This window comes from Mobula hypostoma, chromosome 2, assembly GCF_963921235.1.
Source record: "Mobula hypostoma chromosome 2, sMobHyp1.1, whole genome shotgun sequence".
NCBI lineage: Eukaryota > Metazoa > Chordata > Chondrichthyes > Myliobatiformes > Myliobatidae > Mobula > Mobula hypostoma.
The window spans coordinates 51738970-51755848 of NC_086098.1; the positions used below are offsets into that span (position 1 = coordinate 51738970).

Consider the following 16879-nt stretch of genomic DNA (forward strand, 5'->3'; position numbering starts at 1 on the left):
TTACCACCTCGTCTGGCAGCTCATTCCATACTCCCACCACTCTCTGTGTGAAGAAGCCCCCCCTAATGTTCCCTTTAAACTTTTCCCCCCTTACCCTTAACCCATGTCCTCTGGTTTTTTTCTCCCCTTGCCTCAGTGGAAAAAGCCTGCTTGCATTCACTCTATCTATACCCATCATAATTTTATATACCTCTATCAAATCTCCCCTCATTCTTCTACACTCCAGGGAATAAAGTCCCAACCTATTCAACCTTTCTCTGTAACTGAGTTTCTAAAGTCCCGGCAACATCCTTGTAAACCTTCTCTGCACTCTTTCAACCTTATTTATATCCTTCCTGTAATTTGGTGACCAAAACTGAACACACTACTCCAGATTCAGCCTCACCAATGCCTTATACAACCTCATCATCACATTCCAGCTCTTATACTCAATACTTTGATTAATAAAGGCCAATGTACCAAAAGCTCTCTTTACGACCCTATCTACCTGTGACGCCACTTTTAGGGAATTTTGTATCTGTATTCCCAGATCCCTCTGTTCCACTGCACTCCTCAGTGCCTTACCATTAACCCCGTTATGTTCTACGTTGGTTTGTCCTTCCAACGTGCAATACCTTTCGGTGTTTTATATAAACAACAATTTTAATGAGGTTTTGATAGCAACATAACTCTTCTCCATTGTTATATTTGGCTTGGAATGCCCCAAACCACATTCATTGTTGTCTCTTGAGTTGTTGTGTATATGTATTTGTGAGCCAGTGCTGTCTAAAGCTGACTGTAGATAACAATCTTTTGCATTGGAATGCAACAATCATCTACCAATTATATAAACTTCCGCACAAATTCACCATTGGACCTGAAACCTCATCTGAATAATTTCAATGAGCCATGGTGCTTTTTGTTTTGGGTGGGAGGGGTAGAGTTATTGAAACAACATGTGGTAGCCCATGTGGTAGCATGGGGAAGCCCTGAGAGGCTGGGGAAGTAACTGGTGAGTATGGGATGAGAGTAGTCCACAGCGGTGCGGCGTGAAAAGAGGATTCACACAGAAGTAAATTAAAGAGAAACCCTGGCATTTCATCCTTGGTGAATAATATAGCAGCTGAGTTTGTCCAGAACACAGGCAAGTTACTGCATGAGCGTGCTCAGCACAGTGAACAGGTCAACAAGTCAGAGCTCACCCACTCACTTTGTACCAATTGTGCTGCCGATTTGTTAAGCCACAGTGTGTTGTCTTCTTTTTCACAAGATGCTTAACGTGGCATATTCAAATGAACTTTCCCAGTGAATTTTAAAGTGTAAATATACAGTTAGAAAAAGGTTTAATTTTTGGCATAAGTTCCAGCTTTGAGGAAATACAGAGCCAGTAAATCAAACATACTGAAGAGTACGTTTCTCCTATGAGAATGTTATCTCATCAACTCCCCCATCAATCCTTCCTCACTACAAGATGAGGATGACGTACACAATAAAAATAACACTGAAATTGTATTAGTAGCTAAATGCTAAATCAAGCTATGAAGTGTCAGGTTATATCTAGGATATTGTAGGGACTCCTTAATTTCATTAGACAGAATTAACACAGATTGTTGAGGGTTAAGTTCACTGTGTATGGTGTTGGGGATGGGGTTTGTTTATATTATATATATATATATATATATATACACAAACATACACACAGAAACACACACACACACACATATATACACACACACACATGATGTCACCATTTGTTGGCGGTGGGAATAAAATGTACTTTAGAAGTAATTACACTCGTGTCGATTTCTGCCAACACTTGTCCGATATGTTTATACACAAATCCAGCATCGACATTTCAGATGAAGAATCAAATTAACATTGGAGTATAGATCATTCCTCCATACCATCAGCCTTATACATTATGGTAAACTAAACAAGCTTAAATAACAGCAGGGCAGAAGACAAACATAGCATAGTTATTAGACATTATTTTTTCACAACATCATATCTGCTCCTTTGGATTTGCTGTAGCTGAGGGATTGCTTCAGTTAGAAACAAATATATAAAATATTCAAGAACCTGGAGGAACTCAGCAAGTCAGGCAGCACCTACAGGGGGGAATGGATAGTCAATGTTTTGAGTTGAAACCCTTCACTAAATATTCATTTCCCGTCCTGATCTCAGATTCCAGCATCTGCAGTAAAAATGTTGTCCATTTACTTTTTTCTCAACGGGAGTCACACATATATAATTGACTTGTTCTAAAAGAAGTTTTCTAGAGATGGTTTGTGTCAGTAACACTTGAACTACTGTCAAACTAAGGTGCTTTGCAGCAACATACTTAAATAGTGGGATAACGTAAGCAAAGAATTATTTGAGACTGGCATGATTGAAGAGATTAGATCTAGAAAGGACTCTGGCCTAGAATATTCTGCTGAGTGAGCTACCTGCTGTTGCTGCTTGACTGCAAAATTCATGATTTCCTGGCATAGGTCTTCCAGCATCAGCTTTTCAAAGGTAGTCTGTTCAAACCTAGCAGCTGCACAATGCCATTCCCATTGAACTGATATCATGTGGTAGGTCCTGAATAAGCACTGACCACAGAAATGCTTTTATAGTTTGCCAGGGTAACCCATATCCCAAGTTTGAACTGGCTATTAAAATAGATTGAACATTTGTGAATCTGTGATAGTCAAAATAATTCAAAATTAAATACATTAACAATTTTACAATAAAATAATTAAAATACTGAAAACAATTAAATACATGGCATTTAAGACAATAAAAATGAAAATTACATGAAAATTGTCTCCTTCCCTCATTGCCTTCCCTCTTCATTGTAAGGAAGAGAGTCATTGATTTCTCATGAGATTGAACCTCACAAGAAGCTTGGAGTTTCCAGTTATGGATAGTCCCAATATCTCTGACAGTTAAAGATAGAAAAGTTGGTACTGCTCAGGAAAAAAATAAAATGAATGGAATAAAAGTAAGAATTTAACATAATTTGAAAATAATAAGATGAAAGTGTAATAAAAATGTGCACAAATGGAAGTAAGAGTGACTATCAATGTCATTTTTTCATCCACTAGTAGTTTAATTGGTCAGTTTCAAATGCAGAGGAATTGCCAGCTGGGGCCAAGGGAGGCTGATTAATCTACATGATGATAGCTTTACACAGCAATCACAAAGGATTAATGGAAACCGCGTGACATGCAATCACCTCTTCATCAACTTTCAATGCATCTGTTCACTCCACTGCATTTTAATTATGAATGATTGACAGATTGGACAACAAAGCTCTCGGCTGAAATAATTTTTGGTTGGAGGTTGATGGGTAGATGTTGACTATAACATTTTTAATAATCAGCGGCACAATAACAGTGCACACTCCTACTTTGCAGATGCAATCCTGACTCAAGATTAATATTTGCTTTCCAAGGTATAAATTGGCACTCCTTCCCCCTTTGCTACAGCAATGATGCCTGAAATTAAAATAAACTGCATCTAGAAATTTAATTGCTTGGAGCAAACATTTAATTTTAGAAGTCCCAAATGTGTTCATCTATTGAACATTTATGTTGATCATTTCTGGATACTGTCTGGGTTTCTTCATGCTTTACAATGTGTATTTAGGAGATTCTCCGGGAAAATATCCAACCATTTTCAACCTCTTCCTCAATTACCTTACCTCCATCAAAATGTCAAATATAACAAAGTTCATGATTATTTTGGTGTTCAACTCCAGTGTCAATTTCTCAGACCTTGACAAATTCCTACTTTTGCTGCTTGACTGCAAAATTCATGATCTCCTGGCAAAATGCTGGAGGAACTCAGCAGGCCAGGCAGCATCTATGGAAAAGAGTAAACTGTTGATGTTTTGGGCCAAGATCCTTCATCAGGACTGGGGAAAAATATGAGAAATCAGAGCAAGAAGGTGAGGGAGGAGTTGAAGAAGTATAAGGCGGTAGGTGATAGGTGAAACTGGGGGGGGAGTCGGGAGAGGTGAAGTAAAGAGCTGGGAGGTCAATTGTGAGCTGGGAAAGAGATAAAGGGCTGGAGAAGGGGGAATCTGCTGGAGACTCCATGGAAGAATGGAAAGAGGGAGGAGCACCAAAGGGAGCTGATGGGCAGGTAAGAAGATAAGGTGACAGAGGGAAACGGGAATGGGGGAATGGTGAAGGGGAGGGGGTAATTATCAGAAGTTCAAGAATTCAATGTACATGCCATCAGGTTGGAGGGTAGCCAGATTTTGAAATGGCCTGCGTCTGCAAGCAACAAGAACCCTGTAACATTCAAGTAAAGGACAATAAATGATATTCATGTCATAGAACTGCCAGATAACAACTGTCTCGAACTAGAGACAGTTGTTGCCTAATCCTGCATTCAATGGAATTACCATCGCTGAGTCCCCTACCACATTAATGTCCTGCTGTGATCATTGAGCAAAAACAATTAGGCTAGCCTTTTTAATAGTGTGACTACAAGAACAGTCAAAGGCTGAGCATTCTGCAGTGAGTGACATACCTCACTCCCTAAAGCCTACTCACTGTCTATAGATCGCTCCTCAGGAGATTGATGGAACACTCTCCACATGCCCGGACATGCAGCTCCAGCAACATTCCAGAAGCTTGACACTTCCCTCAACAAAGCAACAGAGAAGCCAAGCTCTGACTTGAACTCAAGCCTCCAAAGATTCATTTGATTCACCACTGGTACAAGGTGGTGGCAGTGTGTCCCATCAATAAAATTCACTGCATGGATTTACCTAAGCATCTTTGGCAGTAACTTGTAAACCCTCAGCCTCTACCACTAAAACAATAAAGGCAACAGGTGCATGGGAACACCAGTATTGGCAAGCTCTCTCCAAGTCACTCAGCATCCATATACCATCTTTGCTGTTTATTAATGGTCGCCAGCTCTAGGCCCTGGTCCTCCCTACTTAACAGCAATATGGAAGTGCCTTTGCCAGAAGGACTATAGAAGCCAAGAGGATAGCTCATAATCTTGTTCTCAATGGTAACCAGGGATGGGCAATAAATGCCAGTCTTGACAGCAACATTCGTATTTAGTAAATGAAAATAACAAGAATGAAATTATGACAATGTGATTGTCTAATCACATTAGTTCATCAAATTTATTGCGGAGATATCAGGCTTGATGTATGGTGAGAAGTCATGGACATGAAGCCTATATTTATTACTATGATTGAGATACAGTGCGGAGGAGGCCCAGCAATCCCCTGATTTAATTTGAGCCTAATCACAGGACTGTTGACGATGACCAATTAACCTACCAACTGGGTCATCTTTGGGCTGTGTGAGGAAACCAGAGCACTCGGAGTCACAGGGAGAACATATGAACTCCTTGCAGGCAGCAGTGGGAAATGAACTTGTGTCGCCTGTACTGTAAAGCATTGTGCTAACCACTATGCTACCATGCCACCCAGTCCTCTGAAGGTTGGAAGAATCAGAGATGATCTTAATGAAATATGGAAAACTCCTATTGGGATTGACAAAGGAGATGCAGAGTTGATGTTTCCCTTGGTTGGGATGTCAAAACCAAAGGTCGGTCAGCATCTCAGACCACTTCACCAGTCATGCCAGAGATGAGAAGATATTTCTTACCCAGAGTGCCATGAATCCTTTGAAGTCTCTAGCTAAGATGGCTGTGCAGATTCAGTTGCTGAATACGTTCAAGAAAAATATTGATGTACTTTTAGGTATAAAGGGAAGCAAGAGATGTTCTGTAGATTACAGTAGTCAAGTGGTGCAGAGTCATTGACTGGTTGAGTAGGAGCAAGCTTCTGTTCTCCTGGTCACCATTATTTGTCAGCACATTATTTTGACAAACTGAATTTAAACGTCCCAACTGATTTGTTGGGATGTGAATTCACATCATAGTTATGAGTGAAGGTTTTTGATTACCAGTCCATTTAAAACAGCAGGGCAAGGCTTTTCCATATTTCTTGATTCAGCACTCTTTTCTGCTCAGACATTGTTTGCTTTATATATGAAAATATCTCAAGTGAACCAAGCAAGTTGGGGTGCTTAAAAAAAAAACAGGAATTTAGAATTCTTCATCAATTGAGCATGGATTACAAAAGCAAGGAACTAATGTTAAACGTTGATAAAGCACTAAATTGGACCCATTTGGGTAATTATATTCAAAATGATGCAGAGAGACATCCTAGGATGTGCTGGGCACATCATCAGTAATGTCACCTGGGGTCTTCGAGTGTTTTCGGTTTCTCAACATCAGACATGCTCGTCCAGGTGACCAGCCAGGGTTGATCAGGCCCTGGCTTGTGTCCCAGCAGCACTGGTCCATGGGTCACACCTCTTGATCCATAGCCATCTGGAGGCTCATCTGCAGCCATCGTGATGGTCTTGATGGCTCTTTTCTTTGCAGTCCTCATAATGCCAAGGAGCAAATAGGTTCTGCACAGCAAGCAGCCAGCTAAACCTCTGCACCCCACCTCCATAGGCTGGCATCATGCCCTCTGCCTGTTTTTGGCACGGCTCTACCAGCTCCAGGTACTTGGCTTTCTTACACTCAAATGGCTCCTCAATCCGGTCTTCCCCAAGGATCTGTCAATTCTACCAAGACCACCTGTTTCGAGGTTTCTGACAGAATGACCATGTCAGGCCTCAGGGATGATGTAATGAAGTCAGGGGACTTTAATTGCTTGCTTGCCAAGATTAGCACTGTCTTCTGTTGTTTATTGCAAAAAATACACAGACCTTCCTTGCATCATTACCAGTTTATAAGGAAGATTCCTGTTCACCCAGCCTCCCCTCTCAATCTCCATGTAAAATCAGGGCATAAAATTACACCAAGCGTCCTGAGGTGAATTGCATTAAAAAGAGCTACAGACCCAATACCAATCCTATTTCATAAAAATTCCAGAGCACTGATGCCAAGGTCTCAGAGGAGAAGAAGGAAACACTCCACACAAATCAGCCCACAAATACCTAACTTATATTATATTTTAGCTGTGATATTTTTGCAAGGCACAAACAAAATGTTCAGTTTGTTTTTCCAGTGGTTTTTCCCGATTCATCATTCACACATCTGTGTAACTAGCGCATTCATTCACACTTGCGTTTTATGTCTCCCTCTTTTAGAAAGATGTAAAAGGGTTCAATTGACATACACAATAAAAGTAGGAACATAGCAACAGGGGTCGGCACCTATTTTGAGCCTGCCCCTCCATTAACGTCATCGTGGCTGATCTGCCCCAGTTTCAACTTCTTTACTGTATCTGTTTCTAGTAACTCTCATTTTCTGATCTTTCAAAAATGTTTCCACCTCCTCCTTAAACACCTGTATTTATCTAGCCTTCCTAACTCTAAAACTCTAAAATATTCAGCAATTCATGTTTCCTTGTGCAAGAATGTACCTCCAATTGAAATATCTCTAAATCTAACCTATCCTCTCTTGGGAACTTGTGCGGTTCAATAGATCGTCCCTCATTCTTCTAAATTCCAAAAGAATACAAGTGTTATTGGGGATGTCAAGTGGGTTAAAGCAATTCATTGCCAACAAAGTTACAAACGAAAGATTGACTATCGGACCAATCACTGCAGACCAAATATCAACATCACCTTTTCATCAAAATACTTTCTTCATTGGGAGATCATGTTGCCTTTCATTCTACACATAAAGTGTATCAGATTTAAGTGAGGATTTGCCAAAATGGAAGGTTAGAGAGAATTTTTAACTTAAGAACAAAATTCATTCAGTGAGTTTGAGTTCTGTGTTGTGACTACAAACTGCTGCCCAATGATGGTGTTGAAAAGGATGGACATTTAAAAAAAAATAGGATTTGAGACATCCTTTACATTGATTTGCTCTTTTTGTGGTAACACAAGAATGAATTTATCTTTCTCCCCAACTTGGCTTGAGGCAACCTGACTGGAAGCATTCGCTGTGATGCGGAGAATCATCCTGACGATCAACCAACAAGCTGGCCAGCTGGCTGCAAGCCACAGGGTTCTGTAATGGTGAATTATTGCACAACAAAAGAATTATTGCAGTGTCCTGAGCATCAGGCATTAATTTGCAGGATATGGGAATAAGCATTGCACATTAGTTGGATATTACTATAATGAAAATCTGCTTTTTTCGTAAAACTGAATGAATTAGAATTATCCTCGTAAGCGGAACAAGTGCTACTTTCCAGGTGAGGCGACACTTCACCTGTGAGTCGGCTGGGGTGATATACTGTGTCCGGTGCTCCCGATGCGGCCTTCTATATATTGGTGAGACCCAACGCAGGCTGGGAGATCATTTCGCTGAACACCTTCGCTCTGTCCGCCAGAGAAAGCAGGATCTCCCAGTGCCCACACATTTTAATTCCACATCCCATTCCCATTTTGATATGTCAATCCATGGCCTCATCTACTGTCAAGATGAAGCCACACTCAGGTTGGAGGAACAACACCTTATATTCTGTCTGGGTAGCCTCCAACCTGATGGCACGAACATTGACTTCTCTAACTTCCGTTAGTGCCCCACCTCCCCCTCGTACCCCATCCCTTATTCATTCATTCATTCATTTATTTATTATTTTCTTTCTCCTTTTTTTTCTCTCTTTTTTCTCCCTCTGTCCCTCTCACTATACTCCTTGCCCATCCTCTGGGCTTCCCACCCCCTTTCTTTCTCCCTAGGCCTCCTGTCCCATGATCCTCTCCCTTTTCCAGCCTCGTATTCCTTTTGCCAATCAACTTTCCAGCTCTTAGCTCCATTCCTGCCCCTCCTGTCTTCTCCTATCATTTCAGATCTCTCCCTCCCCCCCCCCCACTTTCAAATCTCTTACTATCTCTTCTTTCAGTTAGTCCTGACAAAGAGTCTCGGCCCAAAACGTCGACTGTACCTCTTCCTATAGATGCTGCCTGGCCTGCTGCATTCACCAGTACTTATTGTGTGTGTTGCTTGAATTTACTGTCACAAGGGTTTCATCTACTGCTCGTCTTGGGAATAACATAGTTTTTGCTCTTTTTGCTTGTAAGGTAAGTTGAGAAATTGTTCAACCCTTCCGAAAGGAGTGTTGGGAATAGGAGTGTTTCATACGAAACACCTAATACTGCCAGAAAGCTCCATAGCACAAAGAAATTGAAGGCAGTTCTCTTCTCAATGCCACCATCACAGAGGAGGTACAGGAGTGGGAACCACACACTCAGCATTTTAAGAACAGCTTCCTCCCCTCTACCATCAAATTTCTGAATGGACAATGAACCCATGTACACTATCTCAGTGTTTTTGCCTCTTTTTGCATTATTTACTTAATTTAATTTTATATATATATATATATTTTTTCCCCCTATTGCAATTGGTCATTTTTTATGTATTGCACTATACTGCTGCCGCAGAACAAATTTCATGACATGCTGTATGCCAATGATATTAAACCTGATTTGATTCTGATGAGTGATATAAGAGTAGGTCTCCATGAAGCCTCTCTCTAAGGGATGCCAACATAACTCCTTTCATGTCCTCATAGTCTCTCTCTTCAAAGTATAAAAATGGAAATATTCCCTTTGGGAAACACATATTCTCTTACATTGCAGCGCTTTGAGGAGAGGTGAATTAAAAATGTAAACAGAAATTTTGACAAACCTTCAAAGATTTAAATCCATCTTCTATTCAAAGTAAAACTGCTCTTCATTTTCATTCTTATGACAGAAAGTAACCTCCTTAATGCAAGATCTTTCTCAGGAACATGGTTCTGAAGTTCAATCCATTATTTCTCTGGTAGCAAACATCTTGATAGTCTGGGCTGAAATTTGAGATAAATAAAAGATAGTCATGTAATTTACATGAGTAAAATTTATTTGGCCAAACCTTAATCAACAATACAAAACAGACTTAGGGTGTAGGAAGCAAGGATCAAACAGGGATCTAGAGAGTTACAAGGGGCAGTACTGTGCAAAAGTCTTAGGCACATGTATATAGCTAGGGTGCTAAGACCTCTGCACAGTACGGTATATCATGTCTTTCCGGTTATCATAGAACACCAGATACAACTGAGCTACTACAAAGCTAACCCAACCACTTACCCATTTTAACCAATATACAGTAGTATATACAGCACCCTAGCTGTATATAACTGAAATGTCAACTGTTTATTCAGCTCCATGGATGCTACCTGATCTGCTGAGTTCCTCCTGTATTTTATGTATTGATTTATTTAGAGGTACAGCATAGGTCAGACCCTTCTGGCCCAACGAACCACAATGCCCAGCAACCCACCAAATCAACCCCAGTCCAGCCACAGGATAATCCACAATAACCAATTACCCTGCCAACCGGTATGTTAACTGAGGAAGTCTACCTATTGTTTCAGCTATACATATGTGCCTAATACTTCTGCACAGTAGCTGGGAAGAAGCTAAAGAGAAGACTTTAGGAGAACTAGAAGGCCTGGGTGAGTAGAATTAATGAAAACCGCAAGGAATTCTACATGTACATGAAGAACAAGATGATGAGTAGGTGAGAGTAGGAGAAATCAGTGATATCAGAGGAGCTGGAGGAGATAGGGGAGGTCCTTAATGATAACTTTTCTTCAGTATTTACCAGTGAGAAGGACCTTGATGAATGTGAGGACACTGTAAAACAGGCTGCTGTGCTGGGGCACTGGATAGTTAAGTCCCTGGGACAGGACAAGATATATTCCAGGTTACCTTTGGAAGTAAGGGTAGAGATTGTTCCATCTTTTCCAATGATCCTTGCATCCCCTCTGGCTCTAGAAGTAGTACCAGAAGATTGGAGGAAGGCAAATATATTCCTTTGCTTAAGAAAGGTAATAGGGATAATCCTAGGAATTATAGGCCAGAGAGTAGTACATTAGTGGTGGACAAACTATTGGAGAGGATTCATAGAGGCAGGACTTACAGGCATTTGGTGAAGCATAGTGTAATTAGGGAGCTAGCGTAGCTTTGTGAGGAGGAGGTTGTGCCTCACGAACCTGATTGAGTTCTTTGAGGAAATGACAAAACAAGTTGATGGAAGTAGAGCAATGGATGAGGTGTATGTGGATTTTAGTAAGGTGTTTGATAAGTTTCCCTATGGTAGGCTCAATCAGAAAGCCGGGAGGCATGGGAAAATCATGGAAACTTGGCTGCATGGATAGAGAATTGGCTTGTCCACAGGTCAATGGGTGGTTGTAGATGGGGCATATTCTGGCTGGAGGTAAGTAACCAGGTGGTGTTCTGCAGGGATCCCTGCCCTTTGTAATTTTTATAAATGACTTGGATGAGTAGGTGGAAGGTGGGTTAGTAAGTTCGTTATGACAGGAAGGTTGGTTACGTTGTAGAAGTTTGTCATAGATTACAATGGAATGTTGACAAGATGCAGAGCTGGGCTAGGAAGTGGAGTTCAATCTGGAAAAGTGTGAAGTAATACTCTTTGGAAGGTTGAACTTGAAGACAGAGTACAGGATTAATGGCAGGTTATTTAGCTGTGCAGAGGAATAGAGGGACCTTGGCATCCACGTAAATAAATCTCTCAAAGTTGCTGCACAAGCTGGTGAAGAAAGCTTATGGTGCGTTGGTCTTCACTAGCTGGAAGATTGAGTTCAAGACCCACAAAGTAAAACCCTGGTTAGACCACACTTGGAATATTTTGTTCAGTTCTGGTGGCCTCATTATAGGAAGGATATGGAAGCTTTAGAGGGAGTGCGGGGGAGATATACCAAGATGCTGCCTGGATTAGAGACCATCTCTTACGAGGATAGGTTGAGTGAGTTAGGGCTTTTCTCTTTGGAGTGAAGGGAGATGAGAGATGACATGATAGAAATGTACAAGGTAAGATGAATAGATAGAATGGACAGCTAGAGTCCTTTTTCCAGTACAGAAATGACTAATATTAGGGACCATAATTTTAAAGTGATTAGAGGGATGTCGGATATAGGTTTCTTTCTCACAGAGAGTGATGGGTGCAAGAAATGCACTGTTAGAGTTGGTAGCAGAGGCAGATACATTTAGCAATATTTAAGAGACTCTCAGGTAGTCCAATGAATAAAATAGAAATGGAGATTTAAGTGGAGTGGAAGAGTTAGCTTGATCTTACAACAGGTTAAAAGGCTGGCACACCATCATGGGCCAAAGAACCTGTACTGTTCTATGTCCTATCATTCAGATGAAAATTTTCTCTTGTGGATTTGAGGCTGTATCTTCTAAATTTCTATTTTCTCTTATTTGGCATGACAAATACATCTGCCAAACAGGTGGTAATTGCACAAAAAAAATGAATCAGAAGAATAATTCTGCTAGCTCATGTCAAGTACAACAATTTCTTTTGATGGAACTACTCCATGTTCAGCCTACCAAGCCCTTTAAGAATTCTGCAAATTTTAATTAGATCTTCTCATATCCTTGCTAACATTTTAGAGCACTCCATGTTCAGTTGTAAAAACTATTGGTTACACTGCACTTAAACTATTGTGTACGTTTCTGGTTGGCACAGGATAAGGATGGGGTAATGCTAGAGAGATTTCAGAAGAGATTCACCAAACTGTTGCCAGTAAGGAGGGCTGTAGTTATAGGGAGAGATTGGGTGGTCTTGGATTATTCTCACTGGAACATAGGAGGATGAGGGGGAGAACTTATAGATGTTTATACAGGCCCTCCCCAGCTCATGGCAGGGTTCTGCTCCTGGAAACTGTTCATCATCCAAGCAGCTTGCAAGTTAGAAATGTGGCTGTCACTCAAATTCCCTTCTGGTAGAAGATGCCTGCAGCCAACAATTCCATCCTAATGATTTCCCAAACGTTCACTTCCCTATGCCAACAAGAAAATTAAAGGAGGGCAGGCTGAAGCAGAGCGGCCATTGTTTGGAACGGCCATTTTTAGCATGAGCTGGGGACAGAGCCTGGACACTTTGGCTTAAGAGGCTTTGTTGTGAACAGGAGGAGGCATGGTTAACAAGAGTCAAGCCTTTTTCTTTTTTGTTAAAGTGTTGTCAAGATGGAATGCTCCTTCTCTCAGATACCTGATGGTTTCCCTGATGACTACATCCGTGGGGAATGTACACAACTTCAGTGCTGACTGACTGGGTCAAGGAGTTGGATCTGGACTTGACTGTACTCAGGATCATTCGAGACACTGGATATATTCACACAGAGAGTGGTGGGTGTGTGGAATGCTCTGCCAGTGATGGTGGTGGAGAAGATACAATGGGGTCTTTTAAGAGACTGTTAGATAAGTACATGGAGCTCAGAAAAATAAAGGGCTACGCAGTAGGGAAATTCTAGGCAGTTTCTAGAGTAGGTGACATGGTCGGCACAACATTGTGGGCCGAAGGGCCTGTAACGCGCTGTTGATTTCTATGTTCTATGTTCTATGTTCTATTATAGATGAGACTTTTGAAGAGTTGGTCACACTGGGAGTACAGGCTTTGGGTGACTACCACGAGAGGTAAGGAGATTAAGTAGTCAGTGCGGGGTTCCCCAGCAACAAGTATACCCCTTTGGATACTTCTTTGGGGGGGGGGGTGTCCCATTAGATCACAACAGCAACTGCCAGGTTGGCGGCTCTGTGGCTGGCTCTCAGCCTCGACAGGGAAGAGTAAAGTCAGGCAGCGCGGTAGTGAGAGGGGACTGGATAAGGAGATTCTGTGGCCCCAGAGAGACACCAGCATGGTGTATTGCTTCCTGGATGCTAGGGTTCATGATGTATCGGAGCGGTTGCAGGATATTCTGAAGGACGGTGGGGGGGGGGGGCGTTTGAAGTGGAACAGCCATAGGTCCTCCAAGGCTGCAATCTCCCTGTGCCGCAGGCTAGTGCAGGTAGGAAAGGGGTGACAGCATGGATGAATGAGTAGCTGCAGAGGGCACAGGGTATCAATTTCCTGGATCATTGAACCTTCTGTGGGGAAGGGAGTGACCTGTTCAACAGGAGCGGGTTGCACCTGAACTGGAGGGGGACCTACATCCTGACGGGGAGCTTCACTGGTGCTGCTTGGGAGAATTTAAACTAGTTGTGCAGGGGGCTGGGAACCAGAACCCCAGGTCAGTGAGGGAAGGATCAGACTGGAAGACAGATGTCAAGAAACATTGAAAGGCAAAATCAAAATAACAGTATGGTGGGTCGGATAGTTTGAAGTGCTAGGAGTATTATGGGTGATGAACTTAGGGCAGGGATCAGTACATGGAACTATGGTGTTGTGGCCATTACTGAAACTTGGTTGAGAGAGGGACGGGAATGGGTGATTAATGTACCAGATTTTCAAAGATTTAGAAAAGCTAGAGAAGAAGGTAAAAAAGAGGAAGAAGTTGCACAACTAATCAGGGACAATATCACAACTGCACTCCGCGGAGACCATTTGGGTAAAACTGAGGAATAAGAAGGGTGCAGTCACACTGATGGGATTGTACTACATTTCCCCAATAGCCACCAAGACATGGAGGAAAAAATATGTAATCAGATTAAGAAAATATGTAAAAATAATAGGTTTATTGTCATGGGTGATTTCAACTTCCCCAAGGTAAACTGAAACCTTCTGAGTCTTAGGGGCTCAGATAGGGATGTATCCAGTAATGTTTCTTAAATCAGTGTGTGGATGATCCAACAAGAGGAGTGGCCATACTAGACCTGGTGTCAGGTAATGAGTTTGGCCCGGTGGCTGACCATCCAGACCATGAACAGTTAGGGAACTGACCACAACTGGCCCCACTATAGGAAGGACGTTGAGGCTTTGAGAGGATGGAGAAGAGGTTCAGACTGAGCTTCCAGAGAGTATCTGTTTCCCAGGACTGAAATGAATAATACCAGAGGCCTTGCATTGAAGATGAGAGGGGGTAGGTTTTAGGTCAAGGTGGATGTGAAGGGTGAGATTTTTTCGGATGCCTGGAATGCGCTGCCTGGTATGGTGGTAGAGGCAAAAACATTGGAGGCTTTTATGAGACGTTTGGATAGGCACATGGATGCAAGGAGGATGGAGGGATATGGATATGGTGTAGGTAGGAGGGATTAGTTTTTGGGTGTTTTTGATTGGCTTTTTAGCAACATTGTGGGCTGAATGGCCTGTTTCTGTGCTGTACTCTTCCATGTTCTAAAATGAAGAGAAGTAGCAAAGTAATTCTTTCAATCCTCTGCCATTTTCTGTTCCTTTTGTTTGTCTGCCAGAGAGAAACATTTGCCCTCTTTAGTCCTTTCCTTTTGAAATATCTATGAAACCTCTAACAGTCAGGTTTACCTTTCTGGTTATATTCTATACCATGTTTCTTTATCAATTTCCTGGTGCTTATTCTCTGAGTTTATATTTCTGAATCTGTGATTCTAACGTGGTCTCAGTTTCTCTCCCTATGGTACAGTATGTTTCCAATCATCAAGCCTACCTCCATTTCTAGGAGCATTAAGGTATTAAACTAAATGAAGAATATATTTTCTTTCGTAAACCTCAAACTAAATGGATCCTCAGATGTCCAATGTCTTGTGAAGGAGGTGATAATGATAATGATAAGGAGGCAATACAATCTTTACCTGGCAGATGATTTTCAACCTCCAGACCAGGGTTTAGGTTATAAATCAACAGACCACTTTATGTGACACTAAACAGGAAGATGGATTAAATTAACAAGATATTTATGACTTTAATCAATGGTGTCAAAATGGTACAAACATTTTCCTACCTTTCAATTTTAAACTAAAAAATGCAACCAGCTGTTTTATCTCACATTATCTGTTTCTTCCAGAGTGACTACTTTTAAATGGTCTAAACACCCAACTGGAAACTCCTCACCAGGGCAGTACTTAAACAGGGGGTTAGAAATAATCACCAACTTTATTTGTCTCAGATCTAGCATCACCTAATCTCCAGATCCAATCACCAAATTGATTATCTAACAATATTTCAAAGATAGTGCTCATGTATTTGAGTAGGATGCCTTAGTCAATCTATATCAAATATTTTAAAAGACTAGTTTTATTAAAACAAACCAGAAATTGAAAAAAGTATGTACAAATAGATAACAGAAACTGTTATTTAAGAAAATTACTGTCATGACAGAAATGATCTTACAATATGGTGATCTCTTCATTTGAATCAGATTGGATTAACTAATGTTCAAAGTGCTTATAATTATAAATGTGTAGGAGTTAAAATAGATTCAGTAAAGATTAACCAACGACAGATTAGATCAGATGATAATATTCTCTTTAATAAAAAAAATCTTTAAAACATGCCATCAGTAAAATACCATAATTATACTTGGCATCGCTAACCTTACAAGTGAGGCACGCACACACATGCATTGAATAGGAATACTGGCCGGTACTGTTGTGTACAGGAGAATGTTAAAAATATCATGGACCACACACACACATCAAATGAAGAAGTTCTCAGAAAAGCCCAAGCAGTTCGATCACTCACACCAACAATAAGAGAAAGACAACTTAGATTCCTAGGACACATCATGTGGAAAGATGAACTAGAAAAACTCATACTCTCTGGAAAGATGGAGGGTAGCAAACCTAGAGGAAGACCACGGCTTATGTACATCAAAAGCATAGCCCAGTGGCTACACATCGAGGAAATGGAAGTCATCCAAAAAACGAAGGATAGATCTATATGGAAAACCATGGTCACCAAAGTCCGCATCGGATATGGTACCTAGACAGACAGACAGACTGTTGTGTAATAAATAGGCGATTCTGTGCTGACTTTCTCAAAATTAGTGCATCAAGTCATAACTTCAAAGAGAAGTTGCAACACAAAAGGCTAATTAGCCCATCTCATTGCTTTCTGCTGTAAAGGATTCACCTGCCTCATCCCACTTTCTGGCACTTAGATCCATACCCCAGCAGCCATGCAAGCTTCTCCAGATACATATCCACAGATTTTTCAAGGCTAATCAGATTTTGTCTTTGTCGTCACTTCAGGCAGGAAGTTCCAGACCCTT

The 16879-nt window shown here is 41.2% G+C and overlaps 1 protein-coding gene and 1 long non-coding RNA gene across 4 annotated transcripts in view; one reads left to right on the top strand and one right to left on the bottom strand.

Moving 5' to 3' along the window:
- The window catches only part of LOC134339999 (uncharacterized), a 77042-nt gene that overhangs the window by 48767 nt on the left and 11396 nt on the right, over positions 1-16879 (bottom strand). For 2 of the 3 annotated variants that reach the window (XR_010016475.1, XR_010016474.1), the window contains exon 2: positions 9598-9757. This is a non-coding gene — a long non-coding RNA (uncharacterized LOC134339999). Of the gene's footprint in view, positions 1-1812; positions 7975-9597; positions 9758-16879 lie in introns of those variants that run through there. The other variant, XR_010016473.1, reaches the window with a different exon arrangement.
- The window catches only part of LOC134339997 (sodium-dependent lysophosphatidylcholine symporter 1-like), a 117370-nt gene that overhangs the window by 23457 nt on the left and 77034 nt on the right, over positions 1-16879 (top strand). The gene's annotated exons all lie outside the window — the stretch shown is intronic.